The sequence below is a fragment of the Rana temporaria genome, chromosome 12 (assembly GCF_905171775.1).
Source record: "Rana temporaria chromosome 12, aRanTem1.1, whole genome shotgun sequence".
NCBI lineage: Eukaryota > Metazoa > Chordata > Amphibia > Anura > Ranidae > Rana > Rana temporaria.
Window position 1 is genome coordinate 113,683,845 of NC_053500.1, and position 17,300 is coordinate 113,701,144.

The 17,300-nt window shown below is 46.7% G+C and overlaps 1 protein-coding gene across 1 annotated transcript in view; it reads right to left on the reverse strand.

Annotated features, from left to right (window-relative positions):
• Window positions 1-8,446, reverse strand: part of SNX21 (sorting nexin family member 21) — a 36,376-nt gene extending 27,930 nt beyond the window's left edge. The window contains exon 1 of the mRNA XM_040330244.1: window positions 8,212-8,446. The gene's annotated coding sequence lies outside the window, so the exon portion shown is untranslated. The remainder of the gene's footprint in view (window positions 1-8,211) is intronic.
• Between the last annotated feature and the right edge of the window lie 8,854 nt (window positions 8,447-17,300).

Below are 17,300 nucleotides of genomic sequence, written 5' to 3' on the forward strand. Positions count from 1 at the left end.
ATGTGTAAATAAATCATTAGCGCTAAAGTAAATACATACTGTATAAATAGTGCTGTCGTGTTGCTGATAAATCTAGAAAACAATATAATACAAACGTGTAGAATCAGATATACATAAATAAGTAAATATAAATGACATATGCAAAAATACTCCTGTATCAGACAGTGATTTAAACATAAATGTGAACTGTTGTTGCATATAACAACTCTATAATAAAGTGCAAAACGTGAACTATTGCTGAATGCAACTCCTCTATAGTAAAGTGCAGTCCGTGCTTCCCAAACCATAAATGTCCGTGATAAAAATGGTTCAATAATGCAAAAAAGTAAAATACATAAATAATGTAATTAATCCCATGGATAAGAGGCTCAAAAAACCTCCTGACAGTCCGAATTTCAGATCCTCCCTTGGTTTAGTTGTACCCCTACGGCGTTAAGTCGCAGTGGACTGTGACGTCTTCAGGGGGAAGAAGTCGCAGTGGACTGTGACGTCTTCAGGGGGAAGAAGTCACGTGGACTGTGACGTCTTCAGGGGGAAGAAGTCACGTGGACTGTGACGTCTTCAGGGGGAAGAAGTCGCAGTGGACTGTGACGTCTTCAGGGGGAAGAAGTCGCAGTGGACTGTGACGTCTTCAGGGGGAAGAAGTCACGTGGACTGTGACGTCTTCAGGGGGAAGAAGTCACGTGGACTGTGACGTCTTCAGGGGGAAGAAGTCACGTGGACTGTGACGTCTTCAGGGGGAAGAAGTCACGTGGACTGTGACGTCTTCAGGGGGAAGAAGTCACGTGGACTGTGACGTAACGCCGTAGGGAAATCGAGGCCGACAGCGCAGACCAGGAGCAGCGGAGGTCACAGTAAGACAGTGTGCACACACTGCAAACATACCCTGCTAGCTTTATTATAATTGTAAGAGTCCGATTTTTATTGCATCATTAAACACTTTACCGAGAATACTACACTATAGTGGCCTTTCTTCTCTTGCTGGGCTTGGGCGGGAGCGATCCCCCGCCGCTCCCCTCCCCCTATTCCAGCTACTTATTTCAGGATACCGGATCGTGGATTACAGTGGACCATTCGTTTGGACACTCCACAGATACAAGGAGGCGGTCATTAAACCTATGGGCCAGATCCTCAAAAGGGATCCACAGAATCAGTTTTCCATAGATAGGCAGAAGATCCGGCATGTGTAAGGGACTTACACTGCCGGATTTTAGGATGCAGTACCGCATCCGCCGCTGGGGGCATTTCGTGTCGAAATGCCGCCTCGGGTATGCAAATTAGCACTTACGGAGATCCACGAAGCTTTTCAGCTTCGTTTTTTCTCCGTAAGTTTTAGTTTGCAAACGCAAAATTAGGGCTGCTTTTACAAGGTGTAAACTGTTTACACCTTGTAAAAACAGACCCTTCTGTCCAGCGACGCGATTTTTTTTTTTTATTTGAATTTTTTTTTTCGCGCCGTATCTTTTTTTAGTCGCAACTTTATTGACCCGTCGCAATCCACAAAGCTCGGCGTAACGTAATTTCGCGCTATGCACGTCGGGAAAATGACGTCACGAGCATGCGCAGTACGGCCGGCGCGGGAGCGCGCCTAATTTAAATGGGAATCGCCCCCATGAAAATAGGAACGCCTTGCGCCGGCGGAATTTAAGTTACACAGCCAAAAATTTCTAGGTAAGTGCTTTGTGGATCGGGCACTTGGGTAGAAATTTTAAGGCAGTGTAACTTAAATGGAAAAAATTAAGTTACGCCGGATCTATGTGCCTAACAAAAAGATCTGGGAGGTGAGAGTTTTGGGAGACAAGTGGAGGAGCACCAGCATCAGGGCCCTCTTAATAGCATCATGGGCCCCTGGGCAAAGTAATGCTCTGGGGCCCCTACAATGATGACAGTGCAGGTAAACAGACATCAAGTAGGTAGGAGGCAGATTGCCTCCCCTGTGTATCTATCACACTCAGTGCCATCATGGGCCCCCCCAATTTCGGGGCAGCGTGGGCTCAAAGACCAGCTGCTTTGGGGAAAGTGCAGGGGCCCCTCATGCAGCTGGGGCCCCTGGGCAGTGCACAGGTGTGCCCTCTCATTAAGACAGCCCTGACCAGCATGGTTCAATATTACAACTAAACCAAGGGAGGATCTGAAATTCGGACTGTCAGGAGGTTTTTTGAGCCTCTTATCCATGGAATTAATGACATTTATGCATTTTACTTTTTTGCATTATTGAACCATTTTTATCACGGACATTTAGGCCCCATGCACACAAGACACTGGTAAACTCGAGTTCAGAGGCATTTGGGCATTTTTTTCAACTGCCCCTGAACACATTTAATGTTATCCTATGCGTCCATGCACACATTCACGTTTGTTGGCGTTTTAAAGCAGTTGGGTTTAGGCTCGTTTTTTCAGACGCAAAATTTTGGGTTCAGACGCAAACGTTTTTGCGTTTCAAAGCTTTGGGAGGGTCTGCAATGTCTTTGTTATGAACGCTGATAGCCGCAAACGCGGTAAAACGCAGCTAAACGTGACAAAACGCCGCGAAATTCGCAGCAAAAACGGGCGTTTTAAACGCCGGTTTTTGCCTTTGAAAACTTGAGTTTACATGTGTTTGCATTTGCTTCTCGTGTGCATGGGGCCTTATGGTTTAGGAAGCACGGACTGCACTTTACTATAGAGGAGTTGCATTCAGCAATAGTTCACGTTTTGCACTTTATTATAGAGTTGTTATATGCAACAACAGTTCACATTTATGTTTAAATCACTGTCTGATACAGGAGTATTTTTGCATATGTAATTTATATTTATTTATTTATGTATATCTGATTCTACACGTTTGTATTATACTGTTTGCTAGATTTATTGGTGTCAGCACTATTTATATGTATTTACTTTAGCGCTAATCATTTATTTACACATTTCTATTTTATGTTCGGTGAACGTTACAAGATTCAGCAGCTTTAGTTACTTATTGTACCTCCACACATTTATCCACATACTCACCATAACACGAGAGATTCATTTTATACAGGAAAGTTGTATGCCATCTTACACAACCAAAGCAGCCCGTTATTTACAATTTCAGAATTCTTCGACTTGTTTGGCATAAAGGGAAATGTTTTGTCCCTTACACTGCACACATCTGCTGGCTCAGTGAAAATTTCAGGAAGGACAATAATACTTTTGATTTTATTATTGCTCATATTGAAGGAACTGCGCGGATTTCCCCTGTACGCACTGAGCGCAATCAATTGCCTAATAACAAGGAATTCCCTCCCACCACCTTCTGAACCTTAAAGGGGAACTTCAGGATTTTTATTTTTTTTTGTTAAGGCAGCAGCTACAAATACTGTGGCCGCGGACTTAAAAATCAGGTACTTACCAGTGCCTGGGGTTCAGCACATTCTTCCAGCAGCCAGTTAGTTATTTTACAGTTCGCAGGAACCACCAGCTTTCATGCGGAAGCCGACTGTGGCTTCCTGAGGAACCACAACCAGCTTCCCACTGTGCATGCACGAGCTGACCCAGCGATTAGTGAATGAATTTGCAATCTCGTGGGACATGTGATGAAAAAAAAATAAATAAATTATACCAAAATCTGTAACTCAGTTACAGGCTGGAGAGAGAGCAAACCACATTTTAAAGCGGATGTGCCACTAAAAAAATATATTAAAAGCCAGCAGCTACAAATACTGCAGCTGCTGACTTTTAATATAAGGACACTTACCTGTCCTGGAGTCCAGCGGCGTCCGCAGCAGAGGACGAGCGATCGCTCGTCACCCTGCTGCTCCCCCCTCCATCCACGGTGAGGGAACCAGGAAGTGAAGCGCTCCGGCTTCACTGCCCGGTTCCCTACGGTGCATGCGCGGTGCATGCGCGCCCGCCGATTGGCTCCCGCTGTGTGCTGGGAGCCGAGTGTTCCCAGCATACAACGGGGGACGGACGGGAAGTAAGGAAAAAACCCGTCTTTTGCCCGTATCATGTGGCCAGAAGTGGGTGCAGATACCTGTCTGTAGACAGGTATCTGCACCCCCCTCCCCCCTGAAAGGTGTCAAATGTGACACCAGAGGGGGGGGAGGGTGCCGATCAGCGCGACTTCACTTTAGAGTGGAGATACGCTTTAAGTTAAAGTAATTGCAAAGTCTCCTTTTTTTTAACAAACGTGTGACATTGGGGGATGTCTAGCTCAGTGATAGATGCGTTTTAAGTGCTGACATAAAATATTGCAACAACCGCCATTTTATTCTCTAGGGTCTCTGCTAAAGTGTGTGAGATTATTTATATATATATACACACACACAATATATATATATATATATATATATATATATATATATATATATATATATATATATATATATATATATATATATATATATATATATATATATATATATATATATATATATATATATATATATATATATATATATATATATATATATATATATATACATACACACACACACACACACACATACACACATAATAAAACTTGGATTGCGTGCATAATTTGTTCTAGAAACATGCTTGTAATCCAAAGCACTTGTATATCAAAGCGAATTCAAAGGTCCATTTACATCCGATCGCCCATAGAGGAGAGTGGGCTGTATCAGGGAGTAACACCACAGAAGCCTATCTTTTGTCTTGTTTATTGTCTTCACTATGTTCCCCTGCCCAGTACACAGGTGTTTTACTGGTTTATGCAGCACAATTTAAAAAGAATCATAGCACATGTTTGGCAGCACATTAAAGTGAATAGGCTGCTGGAAACTAGCAGGAAGATGCATGGTGGACCGCGCCTATAAGCTTTGAAGGAGCCCCAAGGCTAGGTTCAAACATCTGACCTGCGTGTAGGCAACCAGTTTATTTCAATGACCTGCAGAAACAGCGGAAAAAGGCACCCGTCTCCCCCCCCCCCAAATCTCACTGCACTGAGTTGCGTGTGTTTTGGCGTGGGGATGCCAATAAGAATTGATTGCAACCCTTTGTGTCTGCTACAGAGCAGCGCCTTTTGCGTGCGGGTTGGGAACACATACGATTTTGCGAGTGTCCCCAACTAGTGCAAGTGTGAACCTAGCCTAAGGCTTCTTTCACATTGGCGGCCCCCTGAAAAGCAATCTGCGGTGGATTGCTTTTCAGAGGGTTGGTATAGCAGCGGTCCTACTGCCTCCTGAACAGCTACTTTTTTTTACCCTTCGATTCAAAAGGGAAATTTGTAGTAAGACCAACAAATAAAAAAGCAACTTTGGCGCATGGTTGTGGTGCCCTCCCAATGAAATCAGTGCCAAAACCAACCTGATTAGATGTAAATGGATTAGACTGCTTAAAGGAGCTGTAAAGTCTCAAGGTTTTTCACCTTTTTTTCCACCTTGTTAAAGTGGAGGTCCTAATATATATATATATATATATATATATATATATATATATATATATATATATATATATATATATATATACACACACACACACACATATATATACATATATACACACACACACACACACACACACACACACACACACACACACACACACACACTGTCCAGGGTGCCTGTGATGTCGGCAGCCGAAGCAGAGCAATCGCTGGGCTCCTGGCTGCCCCCTGCCAGGGAATCAGGAAATGAAGCGCTGTGGCGTCACTTCCCGGTTCCCTACTGCGCATGTGCGAGCCGCATTGCGCGTCTTCACTGGTCTCTGGTCCTCATTGGATAGAGCCATTGGCTCCCGCTGCTGTCAATCAAATCCAGTGGCACGGGAGTCGGGGGCGGGTCCGTGTCCTTCGGTCTGTGTCAATGGACGCAGCAGCAGGACTTGGGAGCACGCCTGCACAAGTGCCCCCATGGAATGCAGGTCTCCGTGGGGGGCACTCAGTGATGGGGGATGAGCCAGGAGCACCACCGTGCAATCCAGAAGAGGAGGATCGGGGCCGCTCTGCGCAAAACCCTTTCACAGAGAGGGCCAGTATAATATATATATATTTTTTTAAATAACAAACGATGGGAGAGAAGCCTTTGCAAATCACACAGACAGCGTAAAAAAAAAAAAACCACAAACAAACACACACACACTTTTGGGATTCAGTGTGGCGCCGCACAGATTGGACGGCGCCATTGCTGGCAATTGCCGCTGATATGGCATGCAATTTGACATGTCAAACTCATACACATGATGAGAATATCAGACAAACGATCGTCCAGATTTTTTGTATGCTAGGCTCATACAGAAAACGAAGAGGTTACTCAATTTACAAAAATGATCGTACAACAGAAGAATACAACAGTGACGTAATGTGTTGTAATGTATTCTTTTGTTTCTTCGGATGTATATTGTAAGAGCCGGTTCACACTCCCGCGGCACGACTTCGAGGGCGACTAGCAAAACGACTTCTGTATATCGTGCAAGAACCTTTTTCTAAGTCGGAGTGACTTGCGTCGCTCCTATTAGAACGGTTCCATTGCATTGAATGGGACGCAACTCGTCAGGCGGGAGTCGCCCCAGTGTGAACCGGCTCTAAGGATTAAACTAAAATTGTACAATCTGGTATCGTAGGAGAAAGATTTTCGTGTTTGTCCCTCGTGATCGCCGTGTACAGATTATCGCACGATCGTGTTGAAAGCAGTATTTTTCGTACGATCGTCTGTACTAGGCAGGTGCTCATATCATAGATCTAACACTCGCTATACACATCCATAGAGCTCCTGAGGCTGTACAATACAATCCAATCTGATCAGTGCCGGCCCAAGACATTGTGCTGCCTGGGACCAAGAATGAAATGCTGCCCCCCCAGAAAAAAAAATCACGCCAACCAAAAGGCCCCCACATTCATTATTTTATATCATGATAACTAAAGGGGACCCGTCACAGCTCTATACATGTATAGGAGTATAAAGAGGAACTGTCATGGCTCTATACATGTATAAAGGAGTATAACAAGGGCCTGTCATGGCTCTATACATGTATAAAGAGGACCTGTCATGGCTCTATACATGTATAAAGGAGTATAAAGAGAACCTGTCATTGCTCTATACATGTATAAAGAAGTATAAAGAGGACCTGTCATGGCTCTATACATGTATATAGAGGACCTGTCGAGACTCTTTACATGTAAAGGAATATAAAGAGGACCTGTCATGGCTCTATAAATGTATATAGGAGTATAAAGAGGAACTGTCATGGCTCTATACATGTATAAAGGAGTATAACGAGGGCCTTTCATGGCTCTATAGATGTATAAAGAGGGCCTGTCATGGCTCTATACATGCATATAAAAGAACCTGCCATGGCTCTATACTTGTATCCAGGAGTATAAAGGGACCTGTGAATTGCCGGCGGCCACAATGTCTTTTGCGCAAACTAATCAATGTACGCTAATTGTGTTGGTTTTTTTTGGTACCAAAGATATGTAGAATACATATTGGCCTAAACTGAAGAAAAAAGAGTTTATTTTTCTAAATTTTGGGGATATTTATTATAGCAAGTTAAAAATATATATATATTTATAGCACAAAAAATAAAAACCGCAGAGGTGATCAAATATCACCAAAAGAAAGCTCTATTTGTAGGGAAAAAAAAAGGACGTCAATTTAATTTGGGTAGCGGAACGGGCTGGCGGGCATCAGTATGCTGCCCCCCTAAAAGTGCTGCCTGGTACCACCCGGTCCCATCATAGGGCCGGCCCTGAATCTGATGGAACATCTCCATCTATATTAAACCCATATGTCACCACCCTAGACAGAGGGGACCTCTATATATGGCAATCCTGTGACGTCACATTCAGCGATTACATTCATTGGGCAATCTAACAATTCGGTTTCAATAACAAGGAAAAATCAGATTGAATTTGACCACAAATTGCTACTTTACTTTGTTGTTTTTTTTTTCTTTTATAAAGTTTATGACAAGCGGTGGGAGACAAGCCCAACCAGGAGGCACCAACGGGGAAATGTAAACAAGCCAGATCGCAGGATATTCCCCATAACGATCCTTATTTGCAGCAAATAACGATCGCTACAGCTTGATGAACTTCTAATTGCAGCCTGTCGCTGTATATTGATGGGCACAATTCTGTGTGAGTCTATTTAGTTATAAAAGCAATTCTGTGCGAGTCTGTATCGCCCTGTGCAGAGAACGGACAGCTTAAAAAAAAACTCATCTGCCCCCCGGCTACCACACTCCCCCCCCATTAACCCTGCATGGTACAGCCCGCTGCCCCGTACTTACTTCCGCTCCTCCGATACTCTCTCTGGCTTCTCCTGTAATTCTACTTCCGGTTCTCTCATCCAGCTGTAGAGAGAGGGGGGGAGGAGGGGATGGCTCTGGTCCGGGCTCTATAGAATTCTGCTGACCACCACTCTCCGCTCCCCGCCCGGACTGACAGGGCGGATCTCACCCTCTGATAGATGAGCAAATCATATAATTACACCTAATTGGTGGCGGTGACACGATGATACTCGGGGTGATTGAGTAATGAGAATGTGGGAGGGATTTTATGGGTACTTACCACTAGTCAGGGCAGGTTTGTAGTTAACCTCTTTGCTTTGTTTTGTTATTTGCTCACATTACTCTAAAAGTAATTTACATTTTTACATAAAAACGAGGGGCTAGATTCAGCAACAAGTTACGGCGGCGTATCTCCAGACACGCCGCCGTAATTTCAAATCTGCGCCGTCGTATCTTTACGCCGATTCTCAAAGGCAGATACGTTCAAAAAATAGGCTTCCTCCGCCGACGTAACTTGAATACGGCGGCGTATAATTGTGTGCAATTTTACGTTGGCCGCTAGGGGCGCTTCCGTTGTTTTCGGCGTAGAATATGCAAATGACCTAGATATGCCGATTTACAAACGTACGTACGCCAAGTGCAATTTAGTTACGGCGTTTACGTTAGGCTTTTTCGGCGTAAGGTTACTCCTGCTATTAGGAGGCGCAGCCAATGTTAAGTATAGACGTCGTTCCCGCTTCGATTTTTGAATTTTTTACGTCGTTTGCGTAAGTCGTTCGCGAATAGGGCTGGACATCATTTATGTTCACGTCGAAAGCAATGACGATTTGCGGCGGAATTTCGAGCATGCGCACTGGGATTCTTTCACGAATGGCAAATACGCCGTTCGTAAAAAACGTAAAATACGCGGGGTCAACATTAATTTAAATAAAACGCGCCCCCCTCATCCTCATTTGAATTAGGCGGGCTTACGTCGGCCCCATTTACACTACGCTGCCGTAAGTTAGGAGGCAAGTGCTTTGTGAATACAGCACTTGCCTCTATAATTTACGGCGGCGCAGCGTAAATTCGATATGCTGCGCCGCCGTAATAATGCGCGCAGCTACCTGAATCTAGCCCGAGGATATCGGTATGGGGGGGCGGGGGATACTGAGCATGTGCACAAGTATTGGTACTCGTACAAATGCACCCATACCTGAAATGGATACTTACAGGAATGGGCGTCCGCAGAACTTTTTTCGGGGGGGCATCATTTTAGGGTCACCCATGCGCCGCCTGTTTTCGACAATGTCATTATCACATTCAGGGCCGCCACCAGGAACTATGGGGCCACTTACACCTTTAGGTATGGTGCCCCCTGGAGCAGAGAACGTGTGTGTGTGGGGGGGGGGTGCTGCCACCTCAAATTGAGAAGCGAGGGGCTGCCGCGAATCGAGAAGCGGGGGGCGGTGCCACGAATTGAGAAGCTGCCGCCGTGCCGTCGGGGGCCTTTGGGTGCTGACGAACAAAAAAAAAAGGGGGGGGTTGCCCTGGGGACCTCTGGGCCTCTTATAAAAAATATATTAAAAAAGGGGGGGGGTAGCCATCTGGGCCCTTTAATAAGAAGATAAAAAGAAAAAAAATACTTTTTATAAAAAAAAAAAATGGGGGATTATCATTCAGGGCCCTTTAATAAAAACAAAAAAATATATATAATTAAAAAAAGGGGGGGTTGCCATCCGGGGCCCCTTACAAAAAAAAGGGGGTTGCAATCAGGGCACCTCCGGGCCCCTTAAGGTGTACTGCCTGTAACCCCCTGATGGCGGCCCTGATCACATTATCATGGTCAGAGACTGCAGACGTAGTAGAGTCCCTAGGAGCAGTAAAGTACAGTCCCTCTGGCTGGACGATCACTCACTCTGGGTTTCCCGGGGGTGACTCTGGTCAGTAGTGTAGCATGTCTGTACCCGGCAGTGGCTCAGTCTTTCTCTGGTGGCACTGGGCAGCGTGGCTCTCTCTCTCTGGTGGTGCTAGGCAGCGTGGCTCTCTCTCTGGTGTCGCTGGGCAGCATGGCTCTCTCTCTGGTATCGCTGGGCAGCGTGGCTCTTTCTCTGGTGTGGCTGGGCAGTGTGGCTCTCGCTGGGCAGCGTGGCTCTTTCTCTGGTGTGGCTGGGCAGCGTGGCTCTCTCTGTTGGCGCTAAGTAGCTTGGCTCTCTCTCTCTGGTGGTTCTGGGCAGCACGACTCTCTCTCGGGTGTCGCTGGGCAGCGTGGCTTTCTCTCTGGTGTCGCTGGGCAGTAGGGGTGCAAAGGATCAAAAAACTCACGGTTCGGATCGTTCCTCGGATCAGGAGTCACGGATCAGATCATTTTTCGGATCGGCAAAAAAAAATAAAAAATCTCCCCCACTGTAATATCCACATGTCCCCCCCCCATAGTACCCCCTCGGTGCAGATACCCCCCCTCCTCTCAGTACAGTGACCCCCCCTCCTCTCAGTACAGTGACCCCCCCTCCTCTCAGTACAGTGATCCCCCCCTCAGTACAGTGACCCCCCTCCTCTCAGTACAGTGACCCCCCCCTCCTCTCAGTACAGTGACCCCCCCTCCTCTCAGTACAGTGACCCCCCCCCCCCTCCTCTCAGTACATTGACCCCCCCTCCTCTCAGTACAGTGACCCCCCCTCCTCTCAGTACAGTAACCCCCCCTCCTCTCAGTACAGTGACCCCCCTCAGTACAGTGACCCCCCCTCTTCTCAGTACAGTGACCCCCCCCCTCAGTACAGTGACCCCCCTCAGTACAGTGACCCCCCTCCGTACAGTGACCCCCCTCCTCAGTACAGTGACCCCCCCTCCTCAGTACAGTGACCCCCCTCAGTACAGTGATCCCCCCTCAGTACAGTGACCCCCCTCCTCAATACAGTGACCCCCCCTCCTCAGTACAGTGACCCCCCTCAGTACAGTGATCCCCCCTCAGTACAGTGATCCCCCCCTCAGTACAGTGACCCCCCCCTCAGTGCAGTGACCCCCCCCTCCTCAGTACAGTGATCCCCCCCTCAGTACAGTGATCCCCCCTCCTCAGTACAGTTACCCCCCCAGCTAGTTCCTACAGACACTCCCCGAGCGGTGTGTCCCACGAGTGCGGGCTCCTCCTCTGTTGGTGTAAACAGAGGAGGGCCGCCTCCGGGTGTACCAAGATGGCCGCGGCTCCGGAGCTAGGCCGAAGCCGCGGCCTTTCCTAATGTTACGGCGGCGGCTCCGGAGCTAGGCCATAACATTAGGAAAGGCTGCGGCTTCGGCCTAGCTCCGGAGCCGCCGCCGTAACATTAGGATAGGCCACGGCTTCGGCCTAGCTCCGGAGCCGTGGCAATCCGCGGATCACAGTGTGTTCCGATCCGAAGGGGGTGACCCGTTCGGCTCACGGATCAACTGTGATCCGTTGCACCCCTACTGGGCAGCGTGGCTCTCTCTGGCGTTGCTGGGCAACGTGACTCTCTCTCTGGTGTCGCTGGGCAGCATGGCTCTCTCTCCGGTGTCGCTGGGCAGCGTGCCTCTCACTCTGGTGTCGCTGGGCAGCATGGCTCTTTCTCTGGTGTCGCTGGACAGCATGGCTCTCTCTCTGGTGTCGCTGGGCAACGTGACTCTCTCTCTGGTGTCGCTGGGCAACGTGGCTCTCTCTCTGGTGTCGCTGGGCAACGTGGCTCTCTCTCTGGTGTCGCTGGGCAACGTGGCTCTCTCTCTGGTGTCGCTGGGCAACGTGGCTCTCTCTATGGTGTCGCTGGGCAGTAAAAAATGCTGCAGGAGGTTGGCAACCCTGAAATGGGCCAGATTCGGCCCATGGGCTTGTGTTTGACACATGTGGTTTAGAGATAGGAGGCAGTGTTCCCTTTCTTGCAGAGCAGTGAAGGATGAAAGATCTTCAGCATCCGACAACTTCCAAGGGCAATGGATCACATGCATAATAGCAAGTCACATCTGGTTATCGGAGTGCAGACTTCAGCTCTCTAACCATCCTTCCAGGTAGGTGTCCTTGTACCATGCAGGTAAGCTTATATTACTCAACCCTCAGAATGTTTTACTAACATTTACCTGTTCAGTATTTATTTTTTGTTTGTGCCCCAGAGTAGGCAAAACAGATCCAAAATTCTACTGAAGCGGTGCACTAGCAGGACGGTAAAAAAAAAAGTCCTGCTAGCAGCATCTTTGGAGCGGTGAAGGAGCGGTGTCTATACCGCTCCTGCTTATTGAAATCAGTGGGGCTCCGTAGCTATACCGCCGGCAAAGCGCCTCTGCAGAAAGGCTTTGCGGTGGTTTTTAACCCTTTCTCAGCCGCTAGCGGGGGGGGGGGGGCAAAACCGACCCGCAAGCGGCCGGATAGCGCCGCAAAATTGATGGTAAAGCACGGCTAAAAATACAGCCGACGCCGCTCCAGTGTGAAAGGGGCCTAAGGGTGCAGAGTACTGCGCCTTGAGCCTACCCATTTATGTGACAATAGTGAATTAATATTCACTAATGTCTTCCCGCTTCACCTCCCGGCTAATCAGGAAGGGGGTCCTGAGACCTGCTTGGCCAAAGGGTGTTAGACCTCCTGGCCAATCGGGTCTCAGGACCCTCTTCCTAATTGGCTGGGAGACTACAGCATCTACCCAAGAAAAGAGGGATCAGCAGTGGCAGCGGCTAACAGCAGAACCGGAGCTTAATGTAACCGCAGGGACAGCCCAGGCAGTGCTACACCCGTCTATAGCTAGAGGGGGGGAAGGGGCTAGATTTGGGGACCCTTGTCCCCCTCGCTCTGCTCTGCCATGCAGACAGTGACATGGCTCATCACACTCACGGCACTGAAGTTCTCCAAGAAGACGATCTCTGACCCGGAGGGCTTTCTGCAGGCGCCTCTGAAGGACAAAGTGCTGCTGTGCAGGCTGCCGGGCACCATAGACAAGGTATGGGCATTCCTCCCCCCCTGACATCTACCCGCCTAACCCTGTGACAGCTGGCCTGCTCCACACAAGCACCGCACGGGTTAAGGAGCAGCACGATACCCCCCCCACCCCTCACTGTTGTAAGGGTGTGCGAGTGAGGGGGTCAGGTTTGTTTTCAGCCCCACCCAAAATATTGAGCACCAGCCACCACTGGGTTGTTCTGTATCATCTTAATAAAGGGGACATTTGGTCATGTTTTATACAGGACGTCAGTAATAAAATCACACTGAGGAGTTTTTCAGGCGGTACAGCGCTAAAAATAGCGCCTAAATACCGCCTGAAAAACTCCTGCCCAGCCTTCTCAATGTGAACGCCCAAGGGCTTTCACACTGAGGAGATGCGCTGGCAGGAGAGAAAAAAATCTCCTGCAAGCAGCATCTTTGGAGCCGTGAGAGGAGCGGTATGTATACCGCTCCTTCCCATTTAAAACAATGGGAAACCACGGTAATAGCGCCCGCAATGCGCCTCTGCAGAGCGCCGCTATTTTTAGCGACGCTATACCGCCACCGCGCCACCCGCCCCAGTGTGAAAGGGGCCTTAGTGGTGACCATTGGCTGCGCATCTTCTACATTTGTTTTAAACAGACAGCAGTGTCTGATGCTTGGTCCCCTTCTGCGTACTGTGGTTCTATCTGCTACTATAGGACAGTGATGGCGAACCTTGGCACCCCAGATGTTTTGGAACTACATTTCCCATGACGCTCATCTACACTACAGAGTGCATGAGCATCATGGGAAATGTAGTTCCAAAACATCTGGGGTGCCAAGGTTCGCCATCACTGCTATAGGACATAGGGCTGACCACTTCTATAGTCATAGATCAGGGGTCTTTAAACTACGGCCCTCCAGTTGTTCAGGAACTACATTTCCCATCATGCCTAGTCATATCTGTGAATGTCAGTGTGTTACAATGCCTCATGGGATGTATAGTTCTACAACAGCTGGAGGGGCCGTAGTTTGAGGATCCCTGTCTGCGGATCTCAGCCGATTTCAAGCAATACCACCCCATCTAGATAATGGAGCCCCAGTTAGTTTAGAGATTTTTTTTTAACATCTACACTGATTTTTTAATACATTTTTCAAAAACTTTACAGAACAATTACATGATTCAGTCAAGGAAATTTCTGTGCAGTTTCAGGCTTGATGATAATCTGTACAAAGCCTGTAATAAAATGAGCTGTTAAAATCTCCGGATATAATTGTATGTTAATTATATATGATGTGCTGGCGAGATCTGATTAATTGCAGATTAGCAGCCCTGTGATTTCCAACATTGTGACAGATTGGGTGCCCATTCCAAACTGTCTGCTTCTCAGGATGATTGACAGCAGCTAAGTGAAGCACAGCAGAATGCAGCAAGCCGAGGTGTGATCAAGTTTGTTTTCCTTTTGATACAGAACATCTTATAGCAATATCTCTGCTTTATTTCAGAACGGAAAAAAGTTGTTGCTTTTTGCTGTGCATCAAACACAAAGCAACAGAGGTGTCTTAAAGGGATTAAGAAAATTAATGTTGAACTCCAGGCATATATATATAAGAAAAAAGCAAAGAGACACTGGCCCGGATTCAGAGAGAATTTACGCCGGCGTATCCATAGATACGCCGCGTAAATTCAAATCTGCGCCGGCGTATCTACTTTCTGTATTCAGAAAGCTAGATACGCCGACATTAGCCTAAGATACGACTGGCATAAGTCTCTTACGCCGTCGTATCTTAGGGTGCATTCTGACGCTGGCCGCTAGGGGCGCTTCCGTTGTTGTCGGCGTAGAATATGCTAATTACCTAGATACGCCGATTCACAAACGTACGTACGCCCGGCGCAGATTATTTACGTCGTTTACGTTAGGCTTTTTCGGCGTAAGGTTGTTCCTGCTATTAGGAGGCGCAGCCAATGTTAAGTATGGACGTCGTTCCCGCTTCGAAATTTTAATTTTTTACGTCGTTTGCGTAAGTCGTTCGCGAATAGGGCTGGACGTAATTTACGTTCACGTCGAAACCAATACGTTGTTGCGCCGTACTTGGAAGCAATGCACACTGGGATATGTACATGGACGGCGCATGCGCCATCTGTAAAAAACTTCAATCACGTCAGGTCATCATACATTTACATAAAACACGCCCCCCCTTCCACATTTGAATTACGCGCGCTTAAGCCGGCCCCATTTACGCTACGCCGCCGCAACTTACGGAGCAAGTGCTTTGTGAATACTGCACTTGCTCCTGTAAGTTACACAGGCGTAGCGTAAAGACGATATGCTGCGCCGCCGTAAGAAGAAGCGCAGCTACGTGAATCTACCCCACTGTCATCTTGGCCTGAATTCCTCCCAAGCATTTATTCTTACCCAGCCGTCCTCCTTGCTGCCTCCTCACTGCAGCATCCTTGCTGGTATAAGCTTCAATGTTGACTGGATTAAAAATGTAGGTGAATAAAATCACGGCCCTCTCCCCCCCCAACTTCACCATGTTTGGGCCTATTGATTGGCCATTCAGATAAAAGAGGACACTTGCACCCCCCATACTCAGAGACTCCACTTCTGTAAAAATTATATATTTTTTAGGTTTTCAAAAGTAGGGATGTAGCAATACATTTAAGTATGATAGGTTACCAGTCAAATATTTTGGTCAAAAAGTACATAGGGGATATAACATGTTGTGGTATAAATGGATGTATCTTTTTTTTCTTTTCTGCATAAAAAATATTTAGAGGTGCTCAACTATCAATAATATGAAAGTTAGAAAGGAATAAACTACAGATCATGACGTTTTAACTAGAGTTATGGAGAGGAGAGAACCCAAAGTGGTATAGAGAGGGGAAAATAAGGAAAGGTGTCCAGAGATTGGGCCAAAATGTATAGCATAGAACAGTGGTTCCCAACCTCAGTCCTCAAGTACCCCCAACCAGCCATGTTTTCAGGTTTTCCTTTACTTTGCACAGCTGCTTTAAATATATCAATATCAATGACATGGTATTGATAAGAGCTATTTTATCTAAGGGAAGTTCCCAAAACATGCCCGTTGGGGGTATTTGAGGACTGAGGTTGAGAACCACTGGCAGAGAAGAACAATAGAAGAGGAAAGATGGAAAAAGAAAAGTGGGAGGGAGAAGGAAGAAGACGTTTATTAGGGGAGATGGGGTGAGGGGTTGGATGGAGCAGGTCACTGATAGAACTTGGCTGGGGGAACTAAAACTCCATAAAGGCCCTTTCAGTAATGATCCGCCTCCGTGTGTCCGTCAGCTCAGCGGGGATCGCTCCGTATATCCCCGCTGCGGGGACCACCCTTTTTTTTCTCCGCTCTCCCCAATGGGGGATCGGATGAACAAGGACCGTGTGTCCGCGTTCATCCGATTCGCAGACAGAAGAAAAAAAAGGGGTTTTCTTCCGTCCGCAAAATCGGATCGTTGCTGAGGCGGGTGATTACGGGTGTCAGCAGATGTTTATCATTTTTTGTTTATAGTGCAAAAAAATAAAAATCGCAGAGATGCTCAAATACCACCAAAAGAAAGCTCTATTTGTGGGGGAAAAAATGATAAAAATATAATTTGGGTACAGTGTTGTATGACCGCGCAATTGTCATTCAAAATGCGTCAGCGCTGAAAGCTGAAAATTGGTCTGGGCAAGAAGGGGGTTTACGTGCCCAGTAATGAAGTGGTTAAAGGAACCAATTTAGAAAATAAAAGACAAACCTTTACAACCCCTTTAAAGCTGGGTAGATAAACGCTGGCTGAATGAAATAAAAAAAAAAATCCATGGAGACATATTTAATAGATATTGTAACATAAACTATAACCAACATCTGGAAAGTTACCGATTGTTGATGTTGCTTAAAAATTATCAGCTTTCGATCCCTGTAGTGTATATCTTTTACTGCATATGTCCTTATTGAATGTTTGTACACTTTCTTTTGTACTTTTTCTTATATGGAAAATGGAAATACCTTTGAATAAACATATTGAACAAGAAATAAAAAAATAACCTAAACAGATTCCAAACAAACAGAGGTGGTTCAGTAGATTGCTTTAAAAAAGGCCTGGATTATTTCCCTAAATGCACACAATATAACTGGGTACTAACATTTATAGGTAAAGTTGATCCGGGGAAAATCCGATTGCCTCCCAAAGGATCAGAAAGGAATTTTT